The sequence below is a fragment of the Vicugna pacos genome, chromosome 26, assembly GCF_048564905.1.
Source record: "Vicugna pacos chromosome 26, VicPac4, whole genome shotgun sequence".
In the NCBI taxonomy this organism is placed as follows: domain Eukaryota; kingdom Metazoa; phylum Chordata; class Mammalia; order Artiodactyla; family Camelidae; genus Vicugna; species Vicugna pacos.
This window is the reverse complement of record NC_133012.1, coordinates 2,683,388-2,699,525: the sequence shown is the minus strand read 5'-3', so window position 1 is coordinate 2,699,525 and position 16,138 is coordinate 2,683,388. Positions and strand designations below refer to the sequence as shown.

General features: G+C 37.2%; 1 non-coding gene across 1 annotated transcript; it reads left to right on the top strand.

Annotated features, from left to right (window-relative positions):
* Positions 1-1,864: 1,864 nt before the first annotated feature.
* TRNAT-GGU (transfer RNA threonine (anticodon GGU)) lies at positions 1,865-1,936 on the top strand. Its single transcript has one exon. It is a non-coding gene; the product is annotated as a tRNA-Thr (tRNA).
* Positions 1,937-16,138: the final 14,202 nt, after the last annotated feature.

Here is a 16,138-nt window from a genome sequence, read left to right as displayed (position 1 = left end):
TTGCTGTGAAATTTGCTTTTTACAAAACAGCATCTTATTAACATTTTCAACACCATGAAGTCTTCTACTTTTCATGGCTACTTAGTATTCCTTGAATTAGTTAATAAGTTCATTATTATTGGACATGTAATTGTTTCTAGTTTTTTAAAATATAAATAATGGTTTGCTAAATATCTTTGTAAATATCCCTTTTCAGATGTTCCTTTAGATACATTCTTAAATGTATGCTTTCATTCTTAAATGTTGCCTCTCTTTCTTCTTTAGGAAGGGAGGCCAATAAGAATAATTTGTAATAAGAAAGGTACTTAGAAACTTTGTTTTTTTTAAATTAATCTATTTTCTTTATTGAAGTGTAATTGATGTACACCACCATGTTGGTTTCAGGAGTACAACGTAATGATTTGATATCTGTATGTATTGCAAAATGATCACAATAAGTCTAGTTAATATCTTTTGGGAAACTTTATTTTTAAATGATTTTTTTAAGCCTATAATTAAACTCAAAGTTTTTTCTTCCTAGATAAGAGAGTAACTCAAAAAAAGTGGTTCTTAGGATGGCCTGAGGGTTTTTTTTTTTTAACTTGATTATTTTGAAGCTAGCCTATCCAGATAATAGTGCTGCTTCTTTTATCTATTTGCTTGAGTCTGAGGCTCTCTCTCTCTTTCAGTTGCTGAGATTGCTGACATTTCCCCAGCTGGTTTATTGATTCACTAAAAGAGGACTCATCCATCTGTGCTGGGTAATTGTGGAGAGTAAAAAAAAAAAAAAAAAAAGGTAGAAAACAAGATCCCTGGTATTTTGTACACTCCCAAGTCTAGTGAAAATACAAAAAGTTGTTAACATCTCCAATTGCAGCCAGTCCAGCTGACTTGGAAGAGGCCAAAAATCAAACCCAACTGGGAGCATTCTCTCTCTGCTTTAATTTCCGCTTCACAGACATTAGTGGGGTCTGCGTGGTTGGTTGTAACTGATCTATTGTAGAAGCTAAACACAGGTACATGCTTTCCTGTGTGTTGTGACACCAGTAAGTCCTGTAATGTCAGTTGCATACAGTTGTCCAGAGGTTTGTTTTCTTTTCTTTTTTAAAAATATGTCTTTATTGAAGCACAGTCAGCAAAGGTTTGCTTTCTTAATAGAGTTACTTCTGGTTGAACTGACTTTTCATTTTGCACGTGGCTGTTGAAATCAGACTCCAGTTAGGAGGATTTAGCCCATGAAGTCATCCACCTTCCTCTTTGCAGCTCTTGCCAGTGGGAGTTTTATTCCTTCGTATGAGTGATTTTGGCCCCAGGAATCTTTTTCCCACTCCGATCGGTTTCTGAGCAAGCTTGCTTGGGCCCCCTCAGGTTCCAGCTGTTGGAGATTTTTGGCCTGTCGCAAAATCTTTCATATTACTCAATAAAGGGAACCAAATGTGTAAGACTCGCTGGCTTTCAGCTTGGATTTTTTTTCTAGTTCTTTTGTTTGGAATCATTTTTATTGTCCACTGACGTTATTTTAATGGGCCATTTTCGGGGAGATTAATTATACCCCTGACACATCTGTTTTCCCATTTGAAAATTTTCTTTCTGGGACAGGAGTGGAAAATAATAGAAAACAGCTCACACAGCTGTCTTAGTTACCAAGACAACAAACTGAAGAAATAACTGGATTTTCTCTTTCTCTGAACTACCTTCCAAATACAGTAATCTCCATCCTAAAGGCTATCAATCTGTTTGAGGTTACTAGTTGAGCAGTTACTGAATTAACTTTTTAGCCTGAGTTTTGTGTGCCCTAATGATGGTCTGAGAACAAAGCAGTTTTTGTATTTTCTTCAAGTTTCCTTTTAAATTATTTTAAAAAATTACACAGGTAATGAAGGTAGGAGGTATAGCTCAGAGATAGAGCACATGCTTGGTGTGCATGAGGTCCTGGGTTCAATCCCCAGTGCCTCCGTTAAGGGGAAAAAATTTTTTTTAAGTGGAAAAAGTTTTTAAAAATACACAGGTAATACACTTACACATGTTTAGTTTAAGGACGTAAAACTTGGCTGAAGTCATAGTGTAAAAAGTGTAGATCTCAATTTCCAGGACACTTAGCTTGACTACTATCAACATATCAAAGTGAATAGGATTCAGTAAATTGTCTCAGAGTGAATTTTACAACAGCACTATATTCAGATCGGTAAAAATCCTGTTAAAGATGTGTTAAAAAGTTTTAAAAAACTTAAAAAGCCTTTAAAATTTATATAAGTAACATGTGCTTCTTTGTAATTCAAGCAAACAGACCAGCAAAAAATAATATATAAGAATCTAAGAATAACAATATGTGAATTGCCCACAATTCCACTACCCAGGAGTCACCATCACAATGTACCAGCCCGTGGGAAGAACTTACATGCATGAAACACAACCATTTTTTGAGTAACATTTGGAATGTTAATTTCCAATCCCTTCTTTCCTTCCACATATAGACATTTTAAAACGTATGTATTTACAGCTGTAGTGTCTAAACAGTTTTGAATTTCATAAATTTTTCTTGATACTCTAGATTCTCTGATGTCACTTTTATTGTATGTTATCAAATCATCTTTTTACTGGTTGTCTAAGATTTCTTTGAATGCATATAACATAAAACTCATAAAATATTTGCTCCTTGGTGTCTGACTTATTTCACTTAGCATAATGTTTTTGAGGTTTATCCATGCAGTAACAGCACAACTGCATGCTTTTTATGGTTGAATAATAAATCAATGTATGTATAGACCACAATTTTGTTTATCTGCTCATCTGCTGGTGGACACAAAAGATGCTTTTACCTTTGGTATAATGAATAGTGCTGCTATGAACATGGGTGTACAGGTATCTGTATCTGTTTTAGTCTCTGCTTTCAATTCTCTTAGGCATATACTTGGGAGTGGATTTGCTAGATCATATGATAATTCTATGTTTAACTTTTTGAGAAACTCCTAAAATGCTTTCCACAGCATCTTCATTTTAAATCCCACCACAATGCACAAGCGTTCCAATTTTTCCATTTCCTGGCCAATCCTTGCGATTTTCCTTTTTTGTTTTTGAATAACAGTCATCCTCTTGTGATAGTCACAATCATTCATTGTGATTTGGGTTTGCATTTTCCAAATGACAGTGATGTTGCGCATCTTTTTGTGCATTTATTGGCCATCACATATCTTCCTTGAAGAAATGTCTATCCAAGTCCTTTACCCATTTGTGAACTCAGCTGTTTTTTTTTGTTGTTGTTGTTGTTGAGTTGTGGGAGCTCTTTATATATTTTGGATATTAATCTCTTATCAAATACAAGATTTGCAAATATTTTCTCCCACTACATGGGTTGTCTTTTTACTTTCAATTGTGTCCTTGGCTGCACAAAAGTTTTAAATTTTGATGAAGTCCAGTTTATCTATTTTTTCTTCTGTTGCCAGTGCTTTTGGTGTCATATCCAAAAACTCCTCACCAGATTCAGTCATGAAGATTTTCTCCTATGTTTTCTTTTAAAAATTTTATGAGTTTAGCTCTATGCTAATGAGGAAAACTCTAACGTTTTGTGGTAAGTTTTGAAATCAGGAGGTGTGAGAACTTCTACTTTTGTTCTTTTCTATAAGATTGTTTCGGATGTTGGGGTCTGTTGAGATTCCATATAAATTTTAAGTTGGAATTTTCTATTTTTGCCAAAAACATTATTGGGAGTTTGGTAGGGATTACACTGAATCTGTAGATCGCGTTGAATTGTATTGTCACCTTAAAAATATTAAAATTTCCATTCCAGGAACATAGGATGTCTTTCTATTTATTTATGTCTTTTTAAATCTCTTTCAGCGATGTTTTGTAGTTTCAGTATACTAATCTTTTGCCTCCTTAGTTTTTTTATTCCTAAGTGTTTATTGTTTTTGATGTTACTGTAAATTTCCCTTTTGGGTTATTCATTGCTGGTGTATAGAAATTGAACTGATTTTTTTATGTTGATTTTGTATTCTACAAATTTGTTGAATTCACTTATTAGTTCTAACAGGTTTTTGTATGTGGAATTTTTAGAGTTTTCTATGTATAAAAGATCTTGGCACCTACCAACTGATAACTTTGCTTCTTCCTTTCAATTTAGATACCTTGTATTCCTTTTTTGTGCCTAATCGCTCTGGTGATGACTTCCAGTTTTATGTCAAATACAAGTGCCAAAGCAGGCATGTGGCTCTTGTTCCTGGTGGGGGACAAATTTTCACTCTTCATCATTGTGTGTGATACTGTCTGTGGGTTTTTTTGTGTATTGCCTTTATCACGTTGAAGAAATTTACTTCTAGAAATTGGTTTCTAGAATTCAGTTTCTAGAAATTGGAAACCATTCCAAAGAACTGAGAAAGCTGAAATCCTCAAGGAGGATGGAGAAAGTCCTACTGTTTTAATAGAGTTCTCTAGTCACTGGTATTATTTCAAACCAAAGGTGATGGTACAAATTGGTACAACCCTTTGGTAAGGTGATTTGTAATGCATTCAAGAATTCTAAAACTGGGATGGAGGAGGGTATAGCTCAGTGGTAGTGTGCATGCTTAGCAAGCACGAGGTCCGAATTGAACCCAGGACCTCCATTAAATAAATACATAAATGCACCTAATTACCTACACCCCACCCCCCAAAACAAGGTCAAAAAAAAAAAAAAACAAACTCCAAAACTACTCATGACCGTGAGCCATAAATTTTATTTCTGAGAATGGATTTATTGATGCTTATAGAATTCAAAGAAATGGATTTCTCTTAAATAGATGAAGAGCTTTGTATTAAAAAGTAGAAAGAAGAGTTTCTGCATAGTATTTTACAGTTCTGTGATGTGATTGGGAAAGTGTAAGGAAGAATAGGATTTGTCCACGGCTGTAGAAGATTAAAGTTTAAGGTTTGTTCCCAGCACAACACATTTAAATTCAGGTGCCTTCTCTTCACTCTACAGCCACAGCTCTTTTGTGAAGTGGAACATTTTTCAAAAGTCAAATTCAGTTATCACTAGTGTCTGATGTGATACTGTGGTTGACATTGCTTTGGTGGCTAAGTAAGATCTTATATTAACGAACAAAATGGATTTCTTTGGCAAGAGAGGACAGTGGAGTAAGGGATGAAAAAGTTAACTCCAGTGTGGTGTATCTGTCATGTGCATCAGGAATGTTCTAGAACAGTGGTTCTGAACCAGGGGCGATTTTGTCCCAAGGGACCTGTGGCAACATTTGCTGTCCGAACTGGGGGGGTGGGGGCTGGGGTGTGCTACTGACATCTAGTGGTGAAGGCCAGGCATGCCACTCAACACCCTGCACTTCCACTGGGTGGTTTCCTGCTGCAAAGAATTCTCTGGCCCAAACTGTCAGTAGCACCGGGGCTGCCAAACCAGCTCAAAAGAAGGTAATCAGTATGATTTTATAATAGCACAATCATTAATGTACAAGAATAAGGAGCTTAAAAGAAATATGTGGATTCTGACTCTGCTATTGCTATGCATGGGATAAAATCACCAATGTATCATATCTGAACTGCAAAAGAAAGGGAGGGAGCCTGACACATGGGTAATGATGTACCAGAGACACATTCTATTCTCTGCAAAGGCTTCTTGCAATTCTGCCCCAGCCACTACATTATTCTAAGGCTATAACAAGAAATTAGCACAACCATGAAATAGTACCAATGAGCTAACATCCATTTTCAAATAGATCCACTTGAAAATATGTTATTGTAAGAGGTATTTTAAATACCTAATATTATTAGGTAATATTTGATACATGCGGAAGAATATGTATATGTAATTATATACATTTATGTATTATGTATAAATATCGTATATATGGTGATGTAAGTAATGATGCATTAAATGAGAACCTGTAAGCCCACCTCTCAACTTATAAATTAGAACATTATCATCACTGTGGACCCCTCCCAAGTTCCATCCCTTGCTTCTTTCTGAGAGGAATTCAAGAATTCGCCATCTTGAATATTATCTTTATCATTCCTTCACCTTTTAAAAATAGTAATATCATGTGTAGGTATTCCTAAATTACTTTAAAATTTTGCTTTCCTTTTCCTCTATAAAAATTGTATCATAAGGGGATGGCCTTTTGCAACTTGCTTCTCCTAGTCAACTTCATCCATCTTTTCGTGTCACTGTAATTCACCCACGTTACTGCTGTATAATATTCCTTTGAGTAATGATTCCCAAATTAATCTATTCTCCTATTGATTTGGGTTTGTTAGGGGTTGAGTTGTGTTCCTGTAAACTTATATGTTGAAGGCCCAACCCCCAGGATTTCAGAGTATGAAGAGTATGACAGGATTTGGAGATGGGGAGTCTTTAGACTGGTGATTAACTTGTAACGTGGACCTTAGGATGGGTCCTAATCCAATCTGACTGGTATCCTGATAAATAGACTAAAGGGGGACACACAAAAAAGACACTAGGGATATACATGGTCCAAGGGAAGACCATGTTAAGGACACAGCAAGAAGACTGCCATCCACAAGCCAAGAAGAAAGGCTTCAGAAAAAACCAAACCCGATCTCTCAACTTCTAGCTTCCAAAACTGTAAGAAAATGAAGTTCTGTTGTGTGAGCCACCCAGTGGTATTTTGTTATGACTTGGCCAATGAATATGGGGTTGTCTGTAATTTTTTAATATGAGCAATGCTGCTAAAAACGTTCTTGTTTTTCTATATACGTGTGTGTGATTTTTTTTATGGCCGATTAAAAACATTTTTTTGTATTTTTTTTTTTACTATGCATATTGAGTGGGACTGCTGAATTGTAGAGGATACATGTCTCACTTTGCTAAGATAAAACCAACTCGTTTCCATGTAAAAAAATTCTCATAACTCCACAGTCTTTCCAGCACTTTGTCCTGTCACACCTGTGAATTCTTACTCTTCTTTTTTCTTTAATTTTTTTAAAATTGAATTTTCTTCTTATCCCATTTTACCTCTTCCACTGGCTTTATATATAAAGTTATGTATTTTATTTCTTTTATTTTCGTTGTTACCCTTAGGATTTTACCACACCTCTTTAATCTAGCGTTAATTAGCATTTTTCTCTCCCACGGTCATAAAAGAGCTTTAGAACATTTGCTTGTCACCACTCTTTCCCAATTTATATGCTACTGTTGTCCAGCATTTCATCTTTTTTTTTAAACCTAATTAGACTTTATTATTTTATACAGATAATATCTGCTTTAGGCACACACACACACACACACCCCAATTTCTTTTTTTTTTTTTTTGTATTCATTCTTTCTTACGTCTCAGCCTTTGCTCCTGAAGCAAGTTTTGTTTTTTATTTTGTTTCTGTTTTTTATTTTTTGTCCTCTGAAGTTCCTTTATAAGTTTTTCTTAGTGAAGATGCACTGGAAACAGATTTTCAGTTTTTGTTTATCTGAAAGTGTCTTTATTTCAACTTTATTCTTGAAACATAGTCTTTCCGAGTTCATGATTCGAGGTCCGTTGCAGTTTGCGCTCAGCATTTTCTAGGTGTTACTTGGCAGTCCTCTGACTTCCATTGCTCACAGTGAGAAGTCAGCTGTCAATCTAATTGTCATTCTGGGGAGGTGACCTTGTCTCACTGGTTGCTTTAACAGGATGACCTTGATTCTGGTTTGCCCAGGACATCCCTGTTTAAATCTGTTGCCTTAAGATAATGGTTAAGAATGCTGTGCTATACAGTAGAAACTGGTTGTTAATCCGGTTTTGCGAGAATTTTCCATGTATTTCTGATGTAAGAGCTATTCTGCCAAAATTCAGTAGGTATTCTAGGAGAACTGTTCCATATATAGATTCTGGGTTTTTTTTGTTGTTTTGTTTTTTTACGTTCTAGATGTAGTTTTTGATGTATTTGTGGGAGGGGGTGAGCTGTGCATCCTTCTCTGCCATCTTGGCAACCTCCCCTGTGTCTTTATGTTTAAAGTTGGTTCTTGTAGACAACCTATAATTGAGTCCTACTTTTTTATTTTTACTATTGTAATCTAACAACCTGCATTTTATTGATGCTTATAGAATTAATTATATTGTATGACATTTATAAAAGAGGGGCCTAAAAATTCCCAAACTGAAAATTTTCAGTTATTGATATAATAATTTATTAATAATTAGAGACACCAGAAATTACTAAAATAACCTGCAATATAGAAGTTCTAAGTGTTGCCTACTACAGTTTAGCACAAATAACTAAAAACACATAAGGTTACTTAGATTCTGCCACAGACATTTATTGAACATTTACTGTCTGCTAAACTCTGTCTCAGGTGCCAGCTTGGGTGAAACAAAGAAAAGTATTCCACCCTCTTTCATATTTTCATTCTGAAAAATCAGTGGAAAAGGGAGAGGTGCAGTTTCTCACCAGCTCAGAAACTGCTTAGAGGATTCTTTGTGACTGTCTTTTTAACTGCCTGTGGTCAGGTTTGCCCCCTGATATTGCATGTAATGAGAAGTGAGATGTATTTTGGTGTTTTGTTTGTTTATTTTTTTTAAATTTTATTTTTTATTGAAGTATAGTTGATTCGCAACGTTAGTTTTTGGGGGGATGTATTTTGAATAAAATATTGAAGCATGATCTGGAAGATCTGAGTCAACAAACTCATTCCACCCTCTTCCCCATCTCCACATAGAGGCAAGGGTGGGACAGCAACACCCCAGGCTCTTGGTGTCACTGAAATAGCCACAGGGGCTTCAAAGCTGGGGATGGACCGGTGCTGGCATCCCAGCCCAGCCACTGACTTACTCTTGAGACTTCAAACAGATTCAGATTCCTGAACATCAAATGCAATATAGATGCTAATTGCTAACCCCTGTCCCGTTAAAGAGTTTAGAAACCCAAGGATGATATGAAACATATTTTTTAAATTGAAGTATAGTCAGTTACAATGTGTCAGTTTCTGGTGCGCAGCACAATGTCCCAGTCATGCATATATACATATATTCATTTTCATTTTCTTTTTCATTGAAGATTGTTACAAGATATTGAATATATTCCCTGTGCTATACAGAAGAAATTTGGTTTTTATCTGTTTTTAATATATAGCACTTAACATTAGTAAATCTCAAATTCCCAAATTTATCCCTTCTCACCCTCAGTAACCATAAGATTGTTTACTATGTCTGTGAATTTGTTTCTGTTTTGTAGATGAGTTCATTAGTGCCCTCTGTTTTCTTTCTTTCTTTCTTTTTTTTTAGATTCCACATACAAGTGATATCATAAGAAAGAAGGCATCCTGGAGGGATTTTGGTGACATTCCAAGAAATTTTTATTATGGAAAATTTCAAACATGCTCAAAAATAAAGAAAAGGGTATAATAATAAATTCTCATAGTCTCATCCCCAGAACAGTTTGCCAATCTTATTCTACCTACATCTCAGCCCAACTTTTTTTCTGTTTCCTGAAGGATTTTAAAGCGAACCTTAGATATCAGATCATTAAACCCAAAAATACTTCAGTATGTAAGTAAATCCTTTAAAAACTACATCTGTTAATCCTTTGCTAGCCTCACTCCCTCCTTGTTGGATTAGAAAACTAAGAGGGTTAGTGATTTGCCCAAAGCCATATAATTAGTGGCAGAACCAGAGTGAGAACTTTAGTGCTCCTAATTCTTAATCCTATATTCTTTCCTCATAAAGCATGTTGGCTCTAAAGGTTACCTACTTTTCAGCTAAGAAGAAGAAAAAAAACCCTGCAGTTAGACTCTCTACCAGTACCTTACATTGGGATCATCTTGGAAAATATTAAAAATGTAATTCCTAACCCCCTGCCCCAGAGAATCTAATTCCTTAGGGCTGAGGTAGAAGCCAGTGGTTTGCTGGAACCAACTGATACTGATCTCCAGAGCCAACTATTAAATTTTAAGGAATTTTATGAGCCAATTACTAAAACTCATTAAAAATTAAATGATATAAGCTTAGGATTGAATATATTATGTTAAAAACAAAGGTAACAAATATTCAGAACTCATCATTCTTGGACTTCACTGCCCTTTACTATGATCTATGCTCTCAAGGCTACGTGCGTCATGTGGGTCTGGTGTCCTGGTGCTACTGGGCATTGGTTTCCAACTGCACATTCAGTGATAGCTTGGAATCTGCCACGTGGGAGCGTTTCCACCATGGAAACTGACAAATACAAACCAGGCTTGGTTTAGCGTTTTGGTGATCATCTAGCCTTAAGCAAATAATAGAGAACGTGTTAATAATGCAGGTTAAACTGCAAAGTGTGTCCATTACATTCTGAATAGTACAGAGGAGGAGAAATTCTTCCAGTAGTCAAAAAGCGATTAGACAGTTCAGTAGAGAAGTCTCTCCCATCCATTACTGATGTTTCACTTTTGTTTTCCGCACTCCTATCAACGAAAACATCAACCAACATTCATGTCAGAACTACACTTGTTCAACTGCAAGCACAGGTTGGCTACAGAGAAAAGAATTTGGCGAAAATAAAAACAGCATCCTGTAGGAATCAATTAGCCCTATAAAATTTACAATAAAAAACACTGTTGTATTATTAACTGTAAATTACGTACCACCACCCTTTTAATCAGCGACATATGTAATATACCTGTGTATGTATAGAATGTCTACGTTGTTGTCTTTTTTGGTGTTTTGGAGAGCTAGTTGTTGAAGATTTTCTAGCATATCTCTGGGCGAAACTTAGGAATCTGCATTTCAAACGGGCATCTCAGGGATTCGTACGCCTCCTGAATTTGGAGAGCCACTGTTTCACCATTGAACTTAAAAGATCAGGATCCTTAATTAAGATGGTGAACTTGTCCATCCCCCAAATCCTCTCATGCCCTTTTATGATTCTCCTCTTCTGACCTCCTGCCCAACCCTCCCCGCAGGCAACCACAGATCTGCTTACTGTCCCTACAGATCTGTTTGCATTTTCAGACAGAATGTGCTCTTTTGGGTATGGTTTCTTTCACTCAGTATAATTCTTTTGAGATTCACCCATGTTGGTGACTGTCTGAACAGTTCGTTCCTTTTTATTCTGAGTAGTTCTCCATTGTATGGATTCAACACAATTTCTTTCTTTTTAATTTTATTTTTTATTGAAGTGTAGTCAATTTACAATGTCAGTTTCAGGTGTACAGTAAAGTGATGTAGTTATACATATACATACATATATTTGCATGTATTTTCAGATTCTTTTCCATGATAGCTTATTACAAGAAATTGAATATAGTTCCCTGTGCTATACAGTAGGTCCTTGATTGTTTATCTATTTTATATAGAGTAACGTGTGTCTGTTAACCCTAGACTCCTAATTTATCCCTCCCCGTGTTTCCCCTTTGGTAATCATAGTTTGTTTTTTATTCCATGAGTCTATTTCTGGTTTATAAATAAAATTTTTATCTCTTTTTAAAAATTCCACATATAAGTGATATCATACGGTATTTGTCTTTGTCTAACTTACTTCACTTAATATGATAATCTTTAAGTCCCTCTATATTGCTCCAAATGGCATTATTTCATTCCTTTTTATGGCTGAGTAGTATTTCATTATATACACACACACACACACACACACACAAACACATACAGACTATATTCAATTTCTTGTAATAAGCTATCATGGAAAATAATCTGAAAATACATGTAAATATATATGTATGTGTATGTATAACTACATCATTTTACTGTACACCTGAAACACACACACCACATCTTCTTTATCCATTTATCTGTCAATGGACATTTAGGTTGCTTCCATGTCTTGGCTGTTGTAAATAGTGCTGCTGTGAACTTTGGGGTGCATGTGTCTTCTTGAATTATAACTTTCTCCAGACATATGCCCAGGAGGAAGGAATTCAACACAATTCCTGTATTCATTCACTGTTGACAGACATTTGGGTTGTTTCTGTTTTTGCTTATTACAAATAACACTGCTATGAACATTTGTGTGTGAATCTTTGGACGTGTATTTATTTCTTTTGGGAAATATTTAAGCGTGAAGTGGCTGGATTGCGTGGTTGATACGTGTGTAAATTTTAAAGAAACTGCCAAACTGGGGGAGGGTATAGCTCAAGTAGTAGAGCTCATGCTTACCATGCACGAGATCCTGGGTTCAATCCTCAGTCCCTCCATTAAAAAATAAATAAATAAACCTAATCACTTCCCTCTTTCCTCAAAAAAACAAACATAAAGAAACTTCCAAACTGTTTTCCAAAGTGGCAGAGGCTTTTTTTTTTGGGTGGTGAAAACGTTATGGGTGGTTCTGACATTGGCTCAAGGTTTTCGTGTGAGCATTCCAAGTAAGCGCCAAGCATTACACAGTAATCCGTATTCTTTTTTAAGATTTTTTATTTTTTATTCAAGTATAGTCATTTTACAAGGTCGTGTTTGTTTCTGGTGTACTGCGTAGAGATTCAGTCATACATACTCATATTCTTTTTCACTATAGGTTATTACAAGATAGTGAATATAGGTCCCTGTGCTGGACAGGAGAACCGTGTGGTTTATCTATTTTATATATAGGACATATTCTTCAAATAATTACATAGCCTTGAGTGAGTGGGAGTGGGAAGAAACTAGTTTATAGTAATGAGGATTGTACAGAGTTAGAGGCATTTACTTAATTCACATCTTTGGCTGATGATACATTTGTCTGAGTTTACTTTCCATTTTTCTGAAGTTCTTGTTTGCTCGTCCAGCTCCTTTGGTGATTTTCCTGAACCAGATAACATCTTAGGAAGTATATTAAAGGGTTTTAAATTTGGGGTAATAAACAACTCGTTCACTTCAGTAAATATGTCATACGTTGTTCGGTTTCAGGATTTTGGCTGAAGGCAGCCAATTACTATTTAGCATATAAACGCTGACAACATACTCAACAGAGATAGGTGTGTGTGTGTGTGTGTGTGTGTGTGTGTGTGTGTGTGGTTTTGGTGTGTGCTTTCCCACTCTAGAAAGTCATCTGTTTCGAGGGTAGTGAGACCAATTATGATTTATCCAGGCTAACCTGGGAGGTAGCTCTGATTTATTTTGGTGATACATCTGTCTCCTTTTATAGATTGTTACTCCAAGAAGCTGCCTGGGTGGCCTCTCAATTTACCTGGCTCTCAGTGGTTCCTTTGAAGAAAGACAATCTGAGCACTAAGACAGGCATACTATTATTACATAAATAGATTTTGCAAAACCCTCCCATCTGAAATAGCACAGCCACAGTTCCTGTCCAGTTACTTATCACTAGAAATTTAGAGCTGCATCCGAGTTTGTGCAAGGAGACGGCCACAGGGAACCCGGACTAGGAAACGTTTTCCTGTGTAACTGTGACAGCTTCGTAATCACTTCAAAATACGGTGTTATTTCCTAATTTTTCTCAGAGTGGGTTGCTCAGAGGCAGGACTGGAAGTGCACATGAGCCTGGCTGAGCTTTACAGAGATTCCCCGGGAAGGGGTGGCCCCGCACCCTCTTCCTGCCCTGGGAGGGAGGCCACACGTGCAAACTTCCAAGAGTCCATGGACGAGTGCCCAGCTCCCTTTTTGATGAAATTCAGCTGCAGTGTGGTATTGTTAAGTTATTTATTTCCCCATCTTATTGTTAACACCATATTATTTTGACAAAAATTGAACTGTACATACAGCAATAAATAATATTCACCCCTTTTCCTGGGCATCGGTCTCAAATACAGAGCAGTTGTGTATGTAAAAGTCTTCACAAAGCCCTTTCTCAGTGAGGGAGCAGTGTGTCTTCTCTGCCCAATCAAGATAAAAGCTCTATCTGGAGGAAAGCACTGTTTATATATCCCAGGATTGGTCGTCTTCCAAGATGCTGGTTAAAAAAAAAAAATAGGAATGAGCAGTATCTGCTCTGTGAGAACAGAAAGAAACAAAAAGGCTTCTCTGTTTCTTTAGGTGAACACTGTTAGCATGGCTCGAATGATCAGCTTAATAAAGTGGAAAGACATAAATGACGCTGATTATCACTTTGACTTGAGTACGAAGTGTGGCATCCTATGATTAAAGAATCAAGCAAATGATGGAAAAAGCAGATCCATTAATTAAAATCTTGTTTAACTTTCCATTGTAACTCTTGGCCCCGCTTCTTCAAAACTCTGACCAGGTGTGTTCAGACCTTCAGAAGAACACGTGCGGTCTAGCAGAGGGGAGGCCCTGGCCCGCCGGTCAGGTGGACTAGACCCCAGTTCTGGATTTGCCTGTACTGGTCCCCAACTTTTCCACCTTAAAGAACCTATCTTATTATTTTTGCCCTGCAGACATGATGTTTTTATAATTATTTCATTAGTTACCTAAACTCTTACCTTGGGCGAAGACATGGGAAACCCAGAGGGGTGTCCATGGGGGAAGGGAGCTGGTCTGGGTGTGAATCCAGCCTCACGGCTCACTAGCAGTGTGATCTTGGGAAAGCTATACACCGTCTCTAAGCCTGTTTCCTCAGAGAATGTGCCAAGTATATAAATGTATAACATATTCGGCTCAGAGCGGGGCCTGTAAGATGGTAAAAGCCCAAATCTTAATAATGATAGTAATGATAATATTGATATTATTATTATCTGAACTAACCAGATAAAAGGGCTGGCCCTTCTGAGCGTAGGCTGGCAGCCCCACCCACAGCGCCCAAAGGGACACCAAAGTCTTCCGTCTGAGTGACGTTGCTGTGTCTTTAAGGGGGCGTGGAAGTGGACAACGGGAGTTTGGGTGCAGAGATGGTCCTGTTCTTCAAGGACAGAGCTGTTGATTGTAACTATCCTTGTCCTTCTGGTCCCCAGGCTGGTTTCCCTGTTCAGTGTTAATATTTTATTCAGTAGCTCTCCCATTCTAACATCCTCAGTATGCCTTATCCATCCTATTTCTACTGTTGGTAATAAAGATTCTGAGAGTTACTTGTTGAAACATACACTGTTACTAGCGGAGATCTTACCATAATGTGTATTTGCAACAGTGACAGGGCAGAGAGTGAGACCTGGAAATGGGACAGGATTTTGCAGATATTGACTTAAATAATAAATGATCTCTCTTTTTAAAACAAGATGCTAACATGGTTGGAAAGAAACAATACTAATAATTTAAAATATTCTATCCATCAGAGTTAAAAATTAAAGGTGGGGTGAAAGTTACACCCTGCCTTGTCTGTAAACCACAGAGCCTCGAGTTGTCCAAGGGAAATGTTTGCATGGGTCAGCTAGCCCTGCACACGGGCAACTTAGTTTAACTACTGTAGAAATAAAAGGCACTGTCTTGAGTTGATCTGTGTTTAGATCTCTGGGCTTTCTGTCAGGCGGATGCAGACCAGATGTGCATTAGTCTCTGGTGCTTCCCTGCTCTTGGGTTTTTGTAGTTCCCGCTCTATGACGCTCTTCTCTCGGAGTTGGGGCGGGAGGGGTGACGCTGGGTGTACAGATGTCAGAGTGGCAGCGTCGCCGTGCAAGGCGCTTGATGTGCTGGATGATTCTACGTGAGGTCTCAGTGACACTGTGGACAGCGTGCGCCCCTGGAACTGCTCCTGCTGCCTGTCACTTGGAGGAAAAGCTTGGGGATGGGGGCACATTTTCTCCTTATTCTGTTCCTGGACGTTTTTCCCCAGGGAGAAATGGCATGAAGAATGGAGAGTGTAAGATTGAAAATATCACCACCCAACTCATTGATTTTTATGTGTATGTTTAATCTTTTTGTTTTGTTTTTAAAATTTTGTGTTGTTTTTTTAGAGGGGGGGTAGGTAATTAGGTTTATTTACTTTAATGGAGGTACTGGGGATTGAACCCAGGACCTCCCACATGCCAAGCACGTGCTTTACCACCGAGCTATACCCTCCTCCTCCCCATACCTATATTTAAAGATGTCAGGGAGGGTGTAGCTCAGCGTTAGAGAGCATGCTTAGCATGCATGAGGTCCTGGGTTCAATCCTTAGTACCTCCATTAAATAAAATAATAAATAAATGAATGAACAAGTAAATAAACTTAATTATCTACCCCCCGCCCATGAAGATGTTAATGCAAAACGTCTAGAGGTTAAAAGAAGTTATTCAGTCAACACATTCTAATGGAACGTCACTGTGTTTGAGTTACAGGGCTCAGGGGATGAGGTCTTCAACGTGTGGTTTTGTTTTGTTTTTTTGTCTAGAAAAACAAAGCTTGCCTTTTGGGATGACACAGTATTTACTTTCCTCAAATGAAAACCT